General features: G+C 40.8%; 1 protein-coding gene across 5 annotated transcripts in view; it reads right to left on the minus strand.

Moving 5' to 3' along the window:
- Positions 1-21,205, minus strand: part of St6galnac3 (ST6 N-acetylgalactosaminide alpha-2,6-sialyltransferase 3) — a 491,799-nt gene that overhangs the window by 63,064 nt on the left and 407,530 nt on the right. The window lies entirely within an intron of this gene.

Genomic DNA, 21,205 nt, shown 5'->3' on the forward strand with positions numbered 1-21,205 from the left:
GTTGAACTTAAGAAAATATTTTCTCATCAGGAAATAAAATTTGCTTAACAAACATGCCTAACACACACACACACACAAACACACACACACAAACACACACACGCGCATGCATACTACATATACACCCACCCACCCATCCACCACACAGCAGAAAATGGAGAGAGATGTTAGCATTAGGAATTTTGTTTGGATGGGCAGTTATCTTGTTAAGAGAGCTTCCACAGGGAGAGCACAGAACACCTCACACACCCCTACACAAATAATATTTTTTTCTTCTTCATAAAGAATTAAGTAAATGTGTCTGAGTGTTGCACAATCCATTACCCTAAAAGCTATAAAATAAAATGAAGTACAAAATAAAAAGAGGACCACAACAGTTTCAAACTGGCACACACGTGATGGAGCGATAACGAATCTAATTCTTCAAACGTAGTAAAGAGTATCAAGCCCCGCAGACACCATGGACATTTTCTATTTATAATCCTAGCTACTTCCTCTTCTTTTACATAGGAGACACTAATGTTTGCATCTGTAAGAATGTAAATACTTGTAGTGTGAGGTGAAGAATGCTACACAATTTTCTAGGGAAACATGACTACTAAAAGAGACAGGGAGCATCTCCATGGCTGGTGAGAAAGCCATGGCAGAGAAGTCCTTCTGTGGCCACACACAGATCTGTGAAGCCTTCAGGAAAGTGAAGTGTCCTTTTTAAAAAGTACATCAGTACTGGCCACCAGTGGTTTGGGGTGTCATGAGTTCACGAAGGGTTCACTCCTGTATTCAGTCTTTGGTTCCTTTGTTCTAAAAATACTTAGTGAACATGTCACTGGTTGTGATCACACTATGCCAGAAACAGACAAGCACGCTCCAGTGTTTCCATTGGTTCTCAGAATTTATTGAGTAGCATTAAGTTTACACGTCTCAGAAATTTCGGTGACAGTAATCTATCATACATCTGCCTACTTTGCTCACTTGTCAGAGGTAAATGTTGGTTATTTGTCCTCCTCTTAATTACCAATATTAACTCCATCACACACAGTCAATTGATCCACACGTGTCTATATAGTTATATGGGTTATAGAAGGAACATAAGTTAGAGAGGCTGCAGGAGAGTTCAGAGCTTTCCCAAGTGGTGTCTGAATAAGACACCAGAGGAAGTCTCCCCTAAAGCCAATGAGCCACATTTCTTTCTTTCTTTCTTCTTTCATCTTTCTTTTTCTTTTTCTTTTGTTTGTTTGTTTGTTTTTCCAGACAGGGTTTCTCTGTGTAGCCTTGGCTGTTTGGGACTCACTTTGTAGACCAGGCTAGCCTTGAACTCACAGAGATCCACCTGCCTCTGCCTTGAGTACTGGGATTAAAGTTGTGCACCAATGTGCCTGGCTAAAGCTGCAGAGTGTGGCTATGAGTTGAAAGGCCAATCTGGGTGTTGAGTAGGAAATAGGCCGGAAGCAAGAAAAAAAGGGGTCAGGTCTCAGGTCCAAAGAAGTGAACAGGTGAATGGTTGTGTAGCTGTGTGGCTGCGTCCATAGTAGACATCGTTGGTCCTTTATGGACACACTAGAACCTAGGCTGATAAAGGACAATGCCATTTTAGGATTAATTGTCCATACCCTCTGCTGTCATCCAAAATGTTTCTCCACCCACTTGTGAATGCTCTTGAACTCTGCTGCAGCCTCTCTAATTTGCATTCGTTTTGTAACCCACATATCTGTGTAGACACATGTGGATACATTCACTGTGTGCTATGTGTGGGGAGTTAATATTAGTAACTAAGAAGAGGACAAATAACCTACATTTACCTCTGCCAAGTGAGCAAAGTAGGCAGACTTATGATAGATGGCTGTCACCGAAATTTCTAAGCCTTGTGAACTGATTGTTACTCAATAAATTCTGAGACCCATGAAAAGACACAGGCATGTTCATCTATGTTTCTGGCTTAGGTAGTCCCAGGAAAAATCATTTTTCAGTCTGTGATGGATGGGTGATGGCTAACAGATGGTGCAGTTTCCGGGTCCACATAGCACTGCAGTCATTCTTCTACAGTAAATGGGAATCAAATTCTGCTTGTAAAGTGGGGTCTCTTAGGGTAATGCATAGCCAAAAAATATTGTTTCACACAATATGGAGTAACTCAGAGTAGGGAATAGATTAAGCTCAACATATGAGATGCTCAAGTGACAGTCAATAAAGCTTGCCATTCCAGAGCTCAGCAGTATGAGAGGGCACTAAGAGAGGAGTGTGTGACCCCCACGGTCGTTTCTAAGCAAGACTTCTCGGCAGAGGTGATGACTGGTCTAAGTTGAATATGTATGAGAAAGAGTTTTGTATATACCCATGAGAAAGGAAAACACAAAGTAGTCTAAAAAAAAGACTTGATATACCTGTGAAAATCAAAGTGCCCCGATACAGCTGTTGGGATAAGAGAATGGAGCCATGTGGGAAAATGGATCCATTGCAGCTGAATTATTCTCAGGTCTCGCATGGTAAACTAGGGTCTAGAAACAGGGGAAACCCAGTGAATGATTACAACCGAGAGTGAAATGTGACTGAATTTGTATTTCTGCATCTATTCTGGAAGCAAGAATGTCCTAGAAGATCTAGGTGTGATTACATGGGGAAAATGTAAGGTAAAAGGAAGGGTGAGATCTGAGGCAGAACAGGTAAGATGTGCTATAAAACTGAACACAGGAGATCGTAGAGGATGCTGGTATATTTGGGATTCTGACTCTGAGAGACAGAAGCTCGTACCACCAGCAAAGTTGGGATATGAGCGAAGCTGCGGCTCTGGAGCACAGTGTGTGCTTAGTTACAGGCACTTTGCATTTCCGTTGCCTACAAACATACTGAAGGATGGTGTCTACGAGGCTGGTGATGTTTGGGGCAGAGTCCCAGCTGGCGTAAGGTGATGGCGTGGGCACGAGAGTGGTAACTAAAGCTGTGGTCTGAATACAGTCCTCTGCTGATTTGGTGGAGAACAGAAAGAGAAGCAACCAAGGGAAGGGTCCCTGCTTATCTAAATCTACTCCTCCATTGTGAACCTGGCTTTCTTAAGAAAAGAACACAAGTTGGCCAAAGCTGTGGAAGGGCGGTCTCCTGCTTTAGCCCTCTGGGTTCCGGGTTGCATCAGATTTTCTCATTGCATTTCTTTGCCTCTTTCTTTTTGCACTCTGCCTTTAGCTGGGGGTGTCTTGTCTTATCTCCTCTTGATTGGTACCCACTTCTATTTTCCCTCCATTGTTCTGATAATAATTGCTAGCTTTACTCTTTACATTCTTTACGTTCCTACCCTTAGTAACTAATGTTTAGTATATACCACACTATTGTTGCTCCTCTACTTTCTCAAAATGATTTGAGTTGAAAGGGACATTTTTTTGAATTGGATATTCCTGTATGTCATACTGGGCCTATCCATCAGTTGCGGGTGCTCCTGCAGATAGAATTCTACTTCCAGAGTAGTGTTGGAGGGTCACAGCATCAGACCACATGGTCTCTGGTTCCACTTCCCACCTACATTGCTCGCCCAGTGGGGACAAACAGCATCTCAACTCTATTACAGTGGAGTTTATCTATGTCTTCAGAACTTTCCACCCAATGATCTAATCCCAGAGGTGTAGGACTTAAGATGGTACACATGCACAGACCCACGCATAGACAGCTAGACAATATTTGGGGATAGTGAGAAAACAGCTTCCTTATGTAATGGCTTTTAAAAAGCCCATCAGTTCCAATAGTTAAGGGAGACCAAAGACTTTATAAAGAAAAACAGGAGGATGTTCAGTGTCAGGCTCAAAAGGCTCAGCCACAGATTGGGAGTGTTTTGCTTGTGTGAAGAGTTAATGAAACTACAGTGCTCAGAACCTCTGCTTAAGACAAAAAGAAAAGTCTCAAAAACTGCACTGTGCTTTTAGTAACAAGCATGTTAAAGAACAAAAATCCCAGAGTGGAGACAGAATTGGAAGCTCAAAACTACTGTCTGCACTGAATGCACTCATTACTCAGCAGATTCACAGTCAACCCAACAGGATCCTTGACGTCTGCAAACCATGTGAGTGCTGGGAAAATAATTTTTCCTTGACACACAACTGGAACACTGTCAAAATACCATTTTAAAAAGATCCTTAATAAGAAGGTATCTGGGAATTTCTGGAAGCAAGCATCAATTCAATAGTAATGGATTCAAATGAGAGTGAATTAGGTGATACCCGACAAAGAGTTCAAAAGAATTGTTATAAGTATGTTCAATGAAACAAAAGAGGCAACAAATTCCTAAATTAATTCAAAGAGAATATAAGAAAACAGTGGAATTTTAAAAAAGGAAGCCAATACAAGAAATAAAAGAGGAATTCAACAGAGATAAAAATTCTGAATGAAGTCAAATTGAAATTTTCAAAATAAAAATTTAATGAATGACTATGATTTGATCAACTAACAATTAGCTTGTATTATTTATTTATCCTAAACAGTTTGCAATACCACTTTCAAGGTATTTGAAGTAAACCTTGTATTATAGTTGAGTGGTATGGGTAGAATACCTCATATTAGAGTAGAAATATATATGTATATGTATGTATCTATACATATATATATATATATACAGTGTGTGAAGAATAATCTTAAATTTGAATTCTATACCAATGTATCAAAATTAAACTTATTTTGCATCAATATACATAATTCTATACTAATAAATTAAAAATATCCTTATTTGTGAGTAACAACTAAAGCCTTAAGTTGAGGAGTAGATTCAAATCATGGTCATGTCAATTACTACTCTATTTTTATCACAAGAATATATACCCTAGGTTTAACAGATAGATATAATTGCATAGATACATAAGGTAAAATAGATAAGGTCTTTAAAAACCTCAGAGACCTACAGACTATAGCATTCAAAGATTTTTTTAAATATTATTTTAAAGATTCTTTGACAACAAGACAGGATAACTCCTGGCAACACCCAGCCTACCTCAAAGAAGATGACGATAATCAGAGAACCTCCTTATGGAGATGGCTTCAAATGTGGCAAACCAGTCACCTGGCAAAATGTCCTCATTTCTGCAACAGACAGAATTCTGCCTAAAAAGGGCAAGTTTGGATGCAGGCAGAGTTAACAGCCAAACTCTGCCAAGACAGGATAAGCAAGTCCTCAATAGTTCCTGTCTTGCAAATATGTCTGTCAGATATATTGGGTCACAAGGCTGAAGATGATGCTTCAACATTATAGAGAGTTTGGGTGACTTTTCAGGCAGTAAACTGTCTCTGTCATTTTTTTCATTTTGGAAGCTGCTACCTGCACTTCTGGTTCACTCAGATAATTAAGTTTTATTCCTTCTCAAGTCTCTGATGGGGTTGAAGACCAGATAGTTTAGTCTTACAATTAAACTTAGTTGTATAGGAGTGAAGATGTTTTTAGGTCTAGATAGATGTTTTAAGTTAATAGAGATGAGATATGATTGTGCATACCTGTGATTTCAGAATTTTAGACTCACCAAGATAGGAAAGATGTTTCCTTCAAGGTTGCCAAATACAAATAGCCAGATCCCTATGAATGTAAGACTTATATAATTCCTGATTGTTTCATGGCTCTTCCTGCTGTATATAGTTTATTTTATTTATGTGTAAAAATATAAATATGTATGTAAAAAAGAAATATAAAACATAAATGTATATGTAAAAAAGAAGTATGATTTAAATTTTTAAAAGAATTTAATCAATGAAATTTAAAAATTCCTTAGCAATAAAAAAGATAAAGTAGAAGATAGAATATCAGAGCTTAAAGATAGGAGAGATGAATTACCACATTTAGATAATAACAAATAGTAAATAATAAGGTGCAAACCACATGCAAAATCTATGGGGCACTATTAAAAGATCAAATTTATGAGTTATGACCATAGAAGAATGAGAACTGCAAACTAAATACATAGAAAGTATATTCAATACAACCATACATAAATTTCCCCAAATCTAAGGAGCGATGGTCATCAAGATGAAGAAGGCGTTTAGAACCTCAGGCATAGGAGTCCATTAGATAACCTCATCACAGCACACTAAAGTTAAAGCACTAAGTAAAGAGAAAGAAGGAATATGAAAGCTGAATGGAATCTCAAAGAAAAGCAAATCAGGATAATAAAGGTTTCTCAGCAGAAGCTCTAAAGCCTGGGAGGGTGGGCATGAACCAATGTTTTGAAACAGTAACTGACAATTTGCATTACTATGTTCAGCAACAATCTCTTTCATAACTGAAGGAGGAAGAAAATGTTCCAAAATAAACCCAAACTGAAAAAAATTACTATCACCAAACCAACAATATAGAAGATACTTGGCAGAATCTTATATACTGCATAGGAAGATAAACACATTTATGAGGCCACAGGAAAGAACAAAACATATTAGGACATTAAATAAGCAAAAAAGCAATAGGAAAGTATCAATTGCTCTGAAAACAATGAAGTGAGATGAATGAATACAGATCTTTAAATAATAATTCTGAATGTTAATGGTATCAGTCATGAACTCAAACTACTTGGATCAGCATATCTTTTTTTATTAAGATGATTTTTATTTTTAATAAAATGTAGCATGTGTATGTGTATGTGGCATTATATACTCCTGAGTACAGGAGCCTGTAGAAGGCAGACCATGAGATTCCGCTGGAGGGGGAGTTACAGATGGTTGTTATCCACTAACATGGGTGTTTAGAACTGAACTAAGTAGTACACACTCCTAACCACTGGTCAATCCCTTCAGCCCAGTTAGCTTATCCTTATTATAAAACAAAACTAACAAACAAAAAGCCCATCGGATCTACATGTTTGTCACCTGAAAGGAACATACCTCACTAGCAAAGACAAACAAGAGTTTCAGGTTCAAAAGGTGGAAAGGGCATTTCAAACAAATGGAATTAGGAAGCAAACAGAGAAGCCATACTAATTCCCAACAAATAGACTTTAAGCTAAAATGAGTCATAAGAAATAAAAAAGATAATATGTTGGTTGAGGGAAATATTCATTAAGAATAAATAAAAGCCCGGGGCCAGCAAATTGAATCAGCATGTAACAGTACTTGCAGTGCAAACCCTGTGAACTGAGTTTCATCCCCAGAGTACACATAGTGAGAGGAGAAAACAACTCCACAAAATTGTCTTCTGATCTCTATACACATTCTGCTTACCCTCAGTCCTGGTCAGAGAGAAGTGGGTGTATGTGTGCTTGCTTGCTGGCTTGATTATGCTCACCTCAATTTCTCCACTCCTCAGGACCCTATGTCCAGGGAATGTCAGCACCCACAGTGTGCTGGATCTTTCCACATCACTTAATGTTTAACAATCTGCCTAGATATGCCACAGGCCAACCCCCATCGAGACACGTTTCCTAGTTGAGTCCAGGCTGGATCAAGTTGACAGTTAAAGGTAACCACCACACACACAAACATACCCACAGTAAAGTTCATGAAACAAGCACTGCTAGAAGTGAAGGAATGAATTAGCCTTCCCACATCAACAGTAGGTGGGGTAAGTACCTCACTCCCACTAATAGAAAGGCAACCCAGTGGAAAAAACCAACAAAGAGTATCAGAGTTCAATGACATTACAGATTAAGTGTATTTAACAGACATTTACATAACAGTCTATCCACATACTGAAGAATAAATATTTGTAAAAGGCCATGGTACTTTCTCTAAAATAAATCACACTTCAGAATACAAAGAAAGCACAAGAAATAGAAGAAAATTGAAATAGTTTATATCCTATATGATCACAATTGACTAAATCAAAAGCAAGAGAAGCTACACACAGATAAACTCAAAATAACATTATCAAATATCATGTCCTGAAGCCAGGACATTTGAAAACTTTCTAGAACCAAATAAAATTGATACCACAACACAATAGAACCTGTGGGATATGATGAAAGTAGTTCTAAGAAGGAAGTTTATGATTGTAAGTATGTACATTACGGACTGAGAACCCTCAGGTAAATAACAATGATATACTTTAGGACTTAGAAAAGGGCAAAGATAAAACTTCAATCAACAGATACAGATAATAAAAATCAGGACATAAATTAATAAAATCCAAATTAAAAATAAAGAATAAGTGAAACAAGGAGTTGGTTATCTGAAAATATAAATAGGATTAACAAATTGTTAGCCAACCTAAAGGAAAAAAAGAGAAGATTCAAATGAATAAAATTACAAGTAAATGGGAGACATAACAGCAGAAACCAATGAAACTAAAAAGATAACTTAGGGCATATTTTGAAAAGATCCATTCCAAAAGAACTGGAAATTCTAGAAGAAATACTTTCTAAACTCATAGGACCCACTAACATCAAATCAAGAATATAAACAACTTAGTACAGTTTTATTTCTTATGACATGGTAATAAGTGGCCTGTCTAAAACTGTCCCACGGCCTGACTCTACCAGAGCTCCAAAGTTCAACTGACACCAATGCTCCCTAAAGTGTTCCAAAACACAGTAAGGTGCACTACAAACTCATCTTACAGGGTCGGTGTTATTCTGACACTCAAACTGGATAAATAGAGATGCAGAAGAGAAAAAAAAGAAATCACTGAAAAGGAAAACCACATCTCTCTACCTCCTTAGCAAATATAAACATAAAACTTTTCGGTAAAATAGTTGCAGACAAAATCCAACTGCGCATCAGAATGGCCACCTTTGCAGACCATGTGAGTGTCACACCAGAGGGTTGGGGATGACTCTACACATGTAAAACAGTCAAGGAACCCTTCACATTAAGACAGAAATGGCACAGTCATCTCAGTGGATTTACAAATGGCCGTCAACAAAACCCAACATCCATTCATGATAACAATCCCTGAAGAAACAAGAGAAGGAGATGCTGCTTCAGGGACACACTTCCTTGATGATGCAGTATTGGACATAGGAACTACACAGCTTCATGAGTAGCATTTTAAAAACCAATAACAATGCCTAAACAACTTAGCTTCATTGTAAAACTAAGCTACCTGGTCTTCAACTCCATCAGAGATTTGAAAAGGAATAAACTTGATTACCTGAGTATACAGGAGTGCAGGTTAGTAGCTTTCCAAATGAGAAGATGACAGAGACAGTTTGCTACCTGAGCAGTCACCCAACACTCTCTATTATGTTGGAGCATCTTCTTCAGCCTTCTGGCTCAATATATCTGGCAGATATAGGTCTAGATAGATGTTTCAAGTTGATAATGACAAGATGTGATGGAGATTGATTTATATTCAGAATTTTAGATACACGAAGATAGGAAAGGTGTTGTCTTCAAAGCTGTCAAATAAAATAGCCAAAACACTAAGAATGTAACATTTATATAATTTCTGATTGTTTTATGGTTCTTCTTCCTATAGGTAGTATATTGTATATATGTGTAATAATATACATGTATATGTAAAAAAATAATAAGCTGAGCATGGTGGTGCATGCCTTTAATCAGCACTCAGGAGGCAGAGGCAGGTGGATCGCTCTGAGTTCGAGGCCAGCCTGGTCTACAAAGTGAGTCCAGGACAGCCAAGGCTACACAAAGAAACCTGTCTCAAAAAACAAAACAAAAACAAAATACAAAAAACAATAATAAAAGGAAGATAAAGAAAGGAAATGAGGTACAGTGGTGAAATAAAGCCTTTTGTTTGAGGGCTGGATAGCCGAAGTGGAGGTGAGAAACTGCCCACCATGACACAATCATTTTAAATGATATCCCCTAATGATTTATATTTTATAAAGATGTTTTTATAAAGGTGTTCCATAAAAGTTTAAAGTCCTTATTGATTTAAGATTGGCATCGCTAGCTCAACCAATACAAGTGTCCATTGGCTGTGAGTGGTTTGATTGACTCACTGAATTAGATTACTTCTGCAGGTTGGAGCCCAGCCCAGCCCTCTGTGCTTTATTACAGAAATTGGTTCAGGTTTCCATCTAGACCCAGACAGAAAACATCCAGTGCCTTGGACTGCATTGGCCCAGATGAGCTAGCCACGACACTGGACTCTTGAAGAGAAAAGCAAGGAGCAGCAATGGGTTTCCTCGATTTTATGAATATCAAATGCAAGAACGGACTTTCACCACTTGAAACATTGAAAGCAGCTCACGTGGTAAAATAGGGCTCTAATCAACACGACTCCGTGCTGAACAATGAGCCCAGCAGCACCCAATTCCTCAGTGGTGCTTCTTGTGAGGAATGTAGTGTGCAGGGTAGAACCCACTCCGCAAGCATGAACAGTGCGCAGAGCAGAAGGTGATAGAAACAGATCCCTACACACCAGCCCAAGTGACTTCACTGTGTTGTACTCCTAAGAGCAACTATGTAGGGCGAGACTGTGATCCCCCACAAGCAATAAGCATCCACTTCTCCCAAAGTTGACTCACTAATAAATTCACATCTGTACTCAGCATTACCATGATTCGATTCCGAACGTGCTGGTTTTGATTTGCGTATGAGGCTTCTTTTGATTTGTCTGAGCTAATTTCTCAGCAGGACCAACACAGGCTGCTCTTGAGCCGTGTGGACTCTGACCCCGTTCCTCTGGCAGACCCTCTGCACTTGCCTGCACAGGAGACCTTTCACAGTCCACCTCATTCCATTGTGCTGACCCCAAACCCATTTCCAGGCCGTAACACTTCCTCTTCTTGCATTTCCCAAACTCATTTTCTACCAACACAAGAAAATATGCTACGGAAAGAAAATGTACCCTGCAAGCAGAAGCAGCAGGGGGTTTGTTCTGCTTTGGATTTTTTTTGTTGCCTTCACTTCAAATAAGTGTGTGTTTAGGCGTCAGAGACAGTGGTGTGCAGCCTTCATTCATTTCCCCGGAGAATGGTTTATCAAGTGCTGAAAATACAAGCTGTTTTATTCTACAAAACACACATCAGATCCTTTGACAAGCAGTAGTCATTACCGTGTGTTCTATATGCAGTTCCCTGCCTGGAAAGTGGTCTGCAGACAAGCCATCCCCTGGGGCAGTTTAACCCCGTTTATTCATCTCAATTTTCCTCTAGGTTTCTAGCCACAAAAAAAAAAAAAAAAAAAAAAAAGAAAAGAAAAGAAAGAAAAAGAAAAAAAATAATAAATTAAATTAACAAAACCCATTTGGAAAATGAACCTTTTGCAAGTGGGTTCCAGGAAACATTTAACGCAGGCATTGCTGTGACTTGAGTTTCCACCCACACTCCAGATGTCTCTGCTTTGATGCATGGACAACGACATCTGCAGACCTGGGATTTGAGGCTCATTAATGCACCTGCATGCTGAGGAATATACTGTGTGTGTGTGAAGGTTTCCATAGTGATTGCCCATGGCCGATTCTCTGGAAAGAGGAACCTCACTCTGCTGTCATTGTGGGGTAAACATTGCCAGTGTGCTTGGGATGGCTGCACATGTGCTAGAGTGGGTGTTAGTCCGCACACTGGCTCAGTGTAGCTGAGCTCCTGTCGGCACTCCACATTACCATGGGAAAGCCCAGGGTCTGCAGACAGCTCTCACGCTGAGACAGAAATGCTGTGCAAAGAGAGCGCCAGGCAGAAAGAATGTATGTGACACAGATGCAGGTTTGTCTGGCCACGGGCCTTTCACAAAATTTCTACAGATGGCAATGGCCTGTTAAAACAACATGAGCTGCTCTTTGCACAAATCAGTTGGATGTTCAGGAGAGACGTACGGGTGGCCTCGAAGGACCAGCATGCCACCAAGAAGGACAGGGGTTCAATCAGGCCTCTGCCCTGGACCCGGGGTATGATCTTGAGTACTGCCACTAGAGTCCTTTCAGTTTTGCAAATAGAATGTAAAGACATTGGTTGTCCAAGGTGGCCTCCAAGATGAAATGGCATAAAAGGTGAGGCACAAACGCCCTCCTTCCTCACAGTGAGGGAACTGAGCATCCTGCCAGGTGGCGGTAGCATGGCAACAGGCGATCCAGAAAGAATTCTAGCCCTAAGTTTAGAGCGTTTTCTTCATCTCTGATTTCCAAAGCCCGTCCTCCCACTGTCCTAGGACCCCCAAGGCCATGGGCATCTTATTTTTATCACAGAGAAGGAAGCACTGAGCCACAAAGGCGCAAAATTATTTGTCAGGGGAAATATAACACAGGGCCTCCGGTCCTGACATGAGCTGACACTTCCAAACTAGAGCGTGTGGGAGGCCGGTCTCACCTTGTCACACAGACCGACCGACGATGCAGTCCCGTACCCACCCTGGGCGGAAGGACTGTCAAGGAAACGACTGCAGTTCGAGGGAGGTTCTTGGGAATGAAAATGCGGAGATCCACTAGAGATATCTATTTCCCACAAGTACCGGCTTGATTTGATTTGAGCTGTTCAAAGGACATCTTTGGGAAGGAATTAAAGCTGCAGTATTAGTAACCAACCTCACAGATTATCACGGCATCAGGTGGAAATGCTGTCTCACGGTGCGGCTTTAAAATGCCTTATTGTACGAGCAGAAGGGAAAATATGACAGTTGAGAACATTGTTTTGTTAGTTCTAGTATATCATTAGAAGCGATCTTTCATTTTGCTTATTTTCCCTAGGAAGATGTAAGTAGATAGCAATTGAAATCCCCCCTTCTTTAACTGTTGTTCTCCTGTTGATCCTCCACTTTGCCAGCCATCTCAGAAGCGAGCCTGCGATTGACTCCATGAATATGTATAATGTGAGACTCTACACTAGCTCGCATGGTATATTAAACCTGCTATTGAGATTCCAGCCCAGTGTATTATGGTGCCACGAAACGTTAAAGCCAAAATAAAGAGGCACCAGCTCTAAACAACATATTCAATTTGATCCAGGCAGCCCTTAAAAACAGCACATCGCTTTTGCCCTCCACACACATACAGATTTACTTGCTAAAAATATTTTCTCCCTCCACCGCCCCAGCCCCCTTTGCCTGCACCATCATCCTGTTTCTTTCCAAACCGATCTGTTGAGCACAGCGTGGCCACCATCTCGGGTTGCCTGAGATGCTGTAGGATGCTCCAGTGTGGAGCTCCCTTGGCTGAGGCTGAGGACCCCTTGGGCCATTTGCAATCAGTTGGTCACTCTGTGCCTGGCGCTATTCTCTGTGTTGGGTATTCAGCAGCCAACAGACCAGATCTTCAGTGCACTTCCCACTGAAGGTGGCAGGAAGGCAGCCTGATGATGGAAGTGCCAGGGAGAAGGCTGCAGTCAGGGTAATCAGGAGGTGCCTTGCCTGGGTAGCCCTCTGTGCTTAGGCAACATCTGAGCAGGGTATGAAGGAAGAGACATCACTACAGGATGGTGCAAGGATTAGTCCTCCAGTCACAGGAAGGGCCCTGAGGCATGAGGGCTGGAAGAACAAAAGCCAGATCTAGTATACATGACCCCTCATCTTTCGGTTGTTAAGGCCAGCCCCTTGGCAAGTCACTTCACTATTTCTAAGTGAACTCTTGGTCTGGAATTCTCCTCTGCTGTGCCCATGACCCCGTATGGTATCCTCCAGTCTTGTAGGTTTCTGTCATAGGCCTTTCATTTTCAGATGCTTTAAATAGAAATGGCTTTTCACTATCTTTGTTCCTATTTCCTATTTTAGTTATTAATTTTTTGGCAACTTGGGAGGGCTTCTGACCCTCCAGAACTGGAGTTACCGATGGTTACAAGCCGCCATGTGTACTCTGTCCTCCAGAAGCGAAGCTAGTGCTCTTCACTGCGAGCCGCCCTCCAGCCCAGCTGTCCCTCTCCTCACTGCTCACTAGTTTCCCTGCTTCTGGTCACCTTCCTAGTTCAGTCTCTAGACAACAACCAGAGCCTTCTTAGTGACTATAAGCTATCAGTGGCTTCCTATAGGACACATGGAAGGCACTGGTCACCTGCTCATGCACACTGGCACCATTCTGTGACCAGAAAGGCTAAGAAGAGTTGTGTAGTGTCTGGACTGTCTTAAAAGGGAGCATACTCACAGTAAAAGGAAGGTGGAGAAACAAAGCTAGCACTCTGTGGGATAAGGACGAATGGCTCTGAAAACAGGATGTGCTTCTGAGCCATGGAGCTGCTGCGCTGACTGTGCATAGGAGAACTGGTATTTACTATTTATTTCTTTATTTCCACCAGCAGCAGCAGTTTGGCATCCATAGTTTACCCACTATGAATCTGACCTTGCAGTGAATGGTGACCTTGTTGGCTACATTTTCTTTGAACAAAGTTCTGAATGGGTGGGATTCATGTTGTATAAGTCTCCCAGGCTTTATGATTAGGGGATGTGAAGGTTAAGGACATAAATTTTAAAAAGAAGATGAAGAAGAAGAAGGAGGAGGAGGAGGAGGAGGAGGAGGAGAAGAAGAAGAAGAAATAAAGAAAAAGAAGAAGAAGAAATAAAGAAAAAGAAAAAAAAAGTATAAAATTAAATGTCCAAAGTAAAGAAAAAACTCACAAGCAATTATTAGAGAGAGATTTGAGATCTTCCTTGGTCTTGTTCCTCACACAGGGGTCCGTGTGAGTGAGGGGTACGGATGATTGAGCCTCCCTGTGCGTGTGCCATGGGGTCATACTGTTTTCTGTGAGAACCAGGCTGGCACGATGCAGTCTCCCGAGTAGGAGCTGTCTGTCCACAAAAGCAGGGCCGCTAAGTCTCCAGGAATGTCCGTGCTGGAGAAAAGGGAAAGCGCTCTAGCCCACCTGGCGCCCAGTTACCCCTCCTGGGCTGTGTGGAGGCCTGGGGTTTGACTGCGTAGTCTTTACTTGGGGAGGTTTAGAAGGTGTGCTGCTGCTGGAGGAGGCATGCCACTGGAGGCAGGCTTTGAGAATTTAAAGTCTCCCTCGGCTCTCATGCTTGCTTTCTCTGCTTCCGGCTTGAGGTTGGGAATGTGACCTCTCAGTTTCCAGCTCTGGCCGCCATGTTTCCCACCATGGTAGCCTCTGGGCCCATTTGCCAAAGTGAACTCCTTCATCTCTGTTCTGCTTTTGGCTACGGGTCTTATCACAGCAACAGAAAAGTAGGGAAGCGGGATACTGAATGAACCCTTTGGGCAGAGGCCCTGGGTAGAGTAATCGTCTCTATGATCCGGAGTCAAAATTTTTATTTGAGTATGAAACAATGTGTCATTATTTACAAACAATTCAAGTATTTATGTAAAAGTTTAAAAGATAAATATATAGGTACTAGTTTTAATAATTTAGTATATGATTCATGGTGTACTGGGTTGATGTACAAACATGCAAAAGCATTCAATTTAATAGCTGTATTTGAATTTCAAAGCATAGAATTTTAATTTCTTCTCAAATTTGTTTTGTTTTCTTTTTTGAGACAGGGTTTCTCTGTGTAGCCTTGGCTGTCCTGGACTCACTTTGTGGGCCAAGCTGGCCCTGAACTTACAGAGATCCGCCTGCCTCTGCCTCCTGGAGTGTTAGGACTAAAAATTTTTTAATCTTCTTTTTCACTCTGACAGTTTTGCATGTATGTGCATTGAAATGTATTCTGATTCATGCCCTGCTTTCTTTTTATCTTTTGAGGTGCAGAAAGGATTTAAAAATAACTTTTGCTGATTCTGCTTTCAGAAGCTATAGTACTAAACATCCATTCTGTGTCCACTGCTTTGCTTTCTACAGAAAAAATTTTATACTTCACATATTTATAAGAAAATCAAATCCCACACTGGATGGTTAAACAGCATGGCTGTCTCTACTGGATAAATCAAATAAAGCAAAACATGTGATTTTTTTCTGGTATATTATTCTAAATAAACAAGCTACTATTATTACTGCCAGATTAGTTGGTAGTTCTATGGCTTTGGGGACAGAGAGGTTAAATAGGTTTTTAAGAATGCCTGACGTTGCTACCAGGGTGTTGCGGAGACATGAAAATAAGAATATTATCTTACTTTGGGACATACTGAAAGAAACTACATGAGTAAAAAGAGAAACGGTTTGAAGAAAGCTCCTGAGATATTCTGTGGGTCTTCTTGAGACGATCCCCATATAAAACAGGCAGTGGGCACCTGTCTATCCAAGTTCAAATTTTTGCCAGCACATGGAAAGTGGTGCCACCAAAAAGAGTGTATTTTCATTCATGGCTCAAGGCCAACCACCCCTTTTCCTCTATTGCCGGTCTGCTCTCCCCTGGTGCAACGCAAGGCTGTCAAGGAAGATGGAAACCTGATTGATTTCCCATTGTGAGGCAGCCACATTGCTGCTTGCACTACGCTTTAGTGGTGTTAGCTAAATATTTAATGGCGGATTAAGAGAAAATTTCTGTCTGTGTGATGTAAACATATTGTTAGGTTGGTGAAGGGTCCTGTCATGATTAAGCTGAATGTCAGGAGCATCAACAACCTTCTCAGCATCCAAGAAATAGGCCATCAGGAAACACTCCACACAACGGGGCAGCCCTGCCTACCATGTACAGCTGGCATGCGCCCATGGTGAGAGCTGGGCCAGCAACAAGATGCCTGGATCTTCCATATATCTGGTTAAAGCTTATATGTTAAAAAAAATAACTTAAGAATGTGTCTTTCTGACTCTGTTTGTGCAAATATTTATACATTCTATAATGTATAACAGGTCTTTATTATTTATTAAACAAACAAAAGGTTTCAAATATTGTCATCACAGCATGTCTGCTGTGGCAAGGCAGAACTAAAGACCATGGGCAGATGCTGTAGACAAGTGAATTTTGCTTCAAACAGTAACATTCTTTAAAATGATTCTCCAGCTACTCTGGCTTACTAGGAAGGCAGCAGGGCAACTCTAGTTCTGTATTTAATTTTGTTTGTTTGTGTTTTATTTTTTGAGGTGAGGTCTCACATAGCCAGGGGGGCCTCAGGGTAGCGATGCCCTCCTTCTCCTCTTCCCCCACTTTGCGAGCATTGGAATCACAGGTATGCACTATCATTTCAGCTGTGGAATTTGGGGTGTTTTAATAGAGTAGGGACATGCCTCGCCTTGGTACCTTCACATATATTCTGCATTTGTCCCTACTGTATCTGCCTCAAAGCCGCTATGCTGACTCACTTGCCTGGCTCCCTGTGCAAATACTGACTTTGCTTTATTTACAGGTGTATGACCTTAGCTTTCTATATCTTGCCTTCCACTATCTTAGAATTTTAACTGCTTAATGTACTTTAATGTGTAACCCACCCTCTTAACGTGTTGTGCTAGTGTTTACCACTGTGCCGGTTTCACTTCTGTTCCTGTGTATGATTCTTAAAAAGCAAACAAAAAGCATTTTAGGAGATAAAGGATTTGTTTTACTTATACTTCCAAGTTATAGCCCACTACTGACAGATGTCAAGGCTAGGATTCAGGCAGCTAGTTGGGTCACATCTAGTCAAGAGCAGAAAAACAAATGCTCAATTAGTTTGTTTCACTCTTATGAAGTTCAGGACCCTTGCCGAGGGAATAGTGTCACCCATAGTGGGCTGCATCAATGGACAATCAAGAGTGTCCCCTACAGTTAAGCTACAGGCTAACCCGACGTGGAAAAGTTTCACTACGGCTCTCTTCCAAAGGGATTCTAGGAAGTGTTGAGTTGATAGCTAAAATTATCCAGCATAATTACATGGTGGGGGACTCATCATAATCTCACTTTAGATCCTTTTCTTCAGTTCAAATGCTTCATGAACCATTTGCGCCCACTTCTCATTTCTGTTGCTGCTCTCTTACCGCAGTCCCAGGAGACAGCTAACCTTCTGACTATTCTAGACATGTTGTACAGAGTCACACAATGTGTGACTTCAGCACAATGTTTTCAAGATTCAGCCCAGCTTTCTTTTTTTGGCATATATAATTTCTATAGATAGCAGACATGTAGGTGGTTTACATTCTTTGGCTCCAGGAATATTTCTGACATGAACATCTAGGTATAATTTTTGTTGGTGTGGATATGTCTTCATTTTTATTGAATCAGAATTACTAAATCACATGGAAACTTCCTGCATAGCAATTTGTAGAACAGCCAGGCTTCTTCGAAGCAGAGGTACATTTCTGCATCTCAACCAGCAGCATGGGGGAAGTCTAGAATTTTCCATCCTTGACAATACCTGCTATAGACGGCTCTACTGCTTCAGCATATGAGCCATCAAGAATGACAGCATCAACATCAGGACTCCACATGCACATGCACACATGTGAAGTGCCTGAGCACACACATACACCCACATACATGGGAGCATTATTATAATGGGAACAACATTATTACACACTCACAAACCCATGTTGTAATAACCTGATATTTGCTATATGCAAGATTCTAATATGATTTATAATTTGAAATTGTCTTATCCATTTTGCATACTTTCTCTTCACTTTTTGTTGTTGTTGTTGTCATCCTGTGACATAAAATTCTGTAATTTTGACAGTGCCTTTTTGTATATTTTATTTTGCTGGTGCTGGATACACGTCTCATTTCATATGTAAGCTGCCTAAGAGAGGCACATGGAAATGTGCTACTTTGCTTTCTGCTGATTGTTTCTACTTTTAGCCCCTGTAATTTGCTTTGTGTGTGTGTGTGTGTGTGTGTGTGTGTGTGTGTGTGTGTGTGTGTGTGTGTATGTGTGTGTGTGTGTGTGTGTGTGTGTATGTGTGTGTGTGTATGTGTATGTGTGTATGTGTGTATGTGTGTGTGTGTGTATGTGTGTGTATGTGTGTGTGTATGTGTGTGTGTGTATGTGTGTGTGTGTATGTGTGTGTGTATGTGTGTGTGTGTATGTGTGTGTGTATGTGTGTGTGTATGTGTGTGTGTATGTGTGTGTGTATGTGTGTGTGTATGTGTGTGTGTATGTGTGTGTGTGTGTGTGTGTGTGTGTGTGTGTGTGTGTGTGTGTGTGTGTATGTGTGTGTGTATGTGTGTGTGTATGTGTGTGTGTATGTGTGTGTGTATGTGTGTGTGTATGTGTGTGTGTATGTGTGTGTGTGTGTGTGTGTATGTGTGTGTGTATGTGTGTGTGTGTGTATGTGTGTGTGTGTATGTGTGTGTGTATGTGTGTGTGTATGTGTGTGTGTGTGTGTGTGTGTGTGTGTGTGTGTGTGTGTGTGTGTGTGGTAGGGATCCAGGTTGTCTTGCCCCTCGTGTGCCTATAATGGCAGCATCATTCACTGTGAGGAGGACATTTTTGTACAGGAAGATCTTGGGGCTCAGCACCTTCATGCTCATGATTCTATCGCCATGCACCTCTGCCTGTGGCAATGCCTGCTGCACCCAGGCCTCATGACCTTCATTTCTAGAAGCCAAGCCTCACCTTGCTTTGTCTCAGTCACCAGCTTAAATTTGGCAGGAAGAAGCCCTCCAGGGAGAGAGAGGAAGTTGTCTGTCCCACCCCAGCTCCTTGCAGAGCTAATAGAAAGGGTCCAGAGAGGCTATATCGCAACAGTCTGCAGTTGTCTACTTCGCAGTTGTTGACATCTTGTTCTTTAATTACTTCACATAACGTGTATTTGCTTCATCTGATGGGATTATAATCTTCTTGAGGATTTACGGCACCTGCATCTCACTCTTGTGCCAGTTAATAAAATATGCACCTCCTCTAATAAGCTGACGTGTCTGCATTTTCTCTTTCCATTATTCACGGAACACTGAGGCACCAACTAAGTGTGCTGGTGTACACCCGTATTCCCAGCACATGGAAACAATATGGAATTAGAGGTCACCTTGGGATATATAGTGAGCTGGAGACCAAACCTGAACTAATTATGCCCCTTCCTTTAAAAATTAATTAATAAAAGATAATATGTAGGCTATTTTAGAATCTACGAGTTGGTCTGTTTCCATTTTGGAAAACAGACAAGATTTATTTTGCCAAAGAACACATTTGTGTAACCTTGGGCCGTTTGTACAATATTTGGAGCCTCAGGTTTTACCTGTAAAGCTATCTAATGACTTTTTGGTGTCTTTTCTGGGCATAACACCATGATGGCTATTGATTATTGACTGAACAGTTGCACATGACACGTGCCCGGGAACCTCCACACTTCCGACAGTCGTTCTGAGCAGGAGGAGTGTTTCTATTAGCTCTCCGTGTCCCCGTGCTGCCAATGCCACTTTGCTCCAGGACACGGGCATTCATCCTCATTACCCTGTTTTGTATTTAATAGTTTTTCTCCAGGTTGCTAACTCTCTTCTAATAAGTCTAAATGCACACAGAAGTGTAACTTTTAAAAAGCACTAGTTTCTACTCACTCCTATGTCAAGTTGCCATATATCTGAAAATACCAAGTTTGTTAAGTGCATGAACCTTCTAGCTCCAGCCTCTGGGGCAGGTAGTGCTCAGAGCTGCTGGAAATCTACTAACCTGCACTCCCAGCATACTCAGGTAATCAAGTTTATTTTTTCTGAAGTCTCTGATGGAGTTGAAGACCAGGTAGCTTAGTTTTTACAATTAAGCTTAGTTGTTTAGGGGTTAAGATGTTTTTAGGTCTAGATAGATGATTTAAATTGATAATGACAAGATGTGATGGAGATTGATTTACATTGGGAATTTTAGATGCACCAAGATCAGAAAGATATTTTCTTCAAGGCTGTCAAATACAAATAGCCAAAACACTAAGGATGTAACATTTATATAATTCCTGATTGTGTCATGGTTTTTCTTGCTACAGGTAATCTATTGTATATGTGTGTAATAATATAAATGTATATGTAAAAAATAAAAAATTGTCTAACTACTACTACTACTACTAATAATAATAATAAAAAGAAGCAGCCTCCCCACTGAGATGTTCTTCCATCAGTTTTTAGTGTGAATTTTCTTTAGGCCAACGTAAGCTTCCTTAATTGGCTTTCCCCCCACTGTAGCAGGCGTTTCGGGTGAAGATGTATATCTGGAAACCTAATTACACACCTTAACTATAACCTGAGATGCTCCAAATTCACAGATGCACTTTGTCTGTCAAATATGGAGACAGTTGGCAAATGCAGGCCATAAAGGTGAAGATTTAGGGCCCGCCCATGTGAGTTGTTACCACTTTCCTCTGTTTATTGCTTCACAGTTAATCAGGAAGGAAATTCCCAGGAGGTCCACATTCTTTCTGCCTCTATTCTACGCAGTGAAGGGAGGGGGCAGAAAAATACTTTCCTTTGTGTTTCTAATTGGAATAAGATATTTGGTTCACAAATCTTTGAATGAAGGAACAGCACTAAATGTTCTAATCAATTTCTGAAATCTCCTTTAAAGCCAACAGAGTAGGTCATTGGGTGATTATATCTATGTGTACACAATCCTTCTGCACAGTTATTTCTCAGTAACTGCACA

Source organism: Acomys russatus, chromosome 23, assembly GCF_903995435.1.
Source record: "Acomys russatus chromosome 23, mAcoRus1.1, whole genome shotgun sequence".
In the NCBI taxonomy this organism is placed as follows: Eukaryota; Metazoa; Chordata; class Mammalia; order Rodentia; family Muridae; genus Acomys; species Acomys russatus.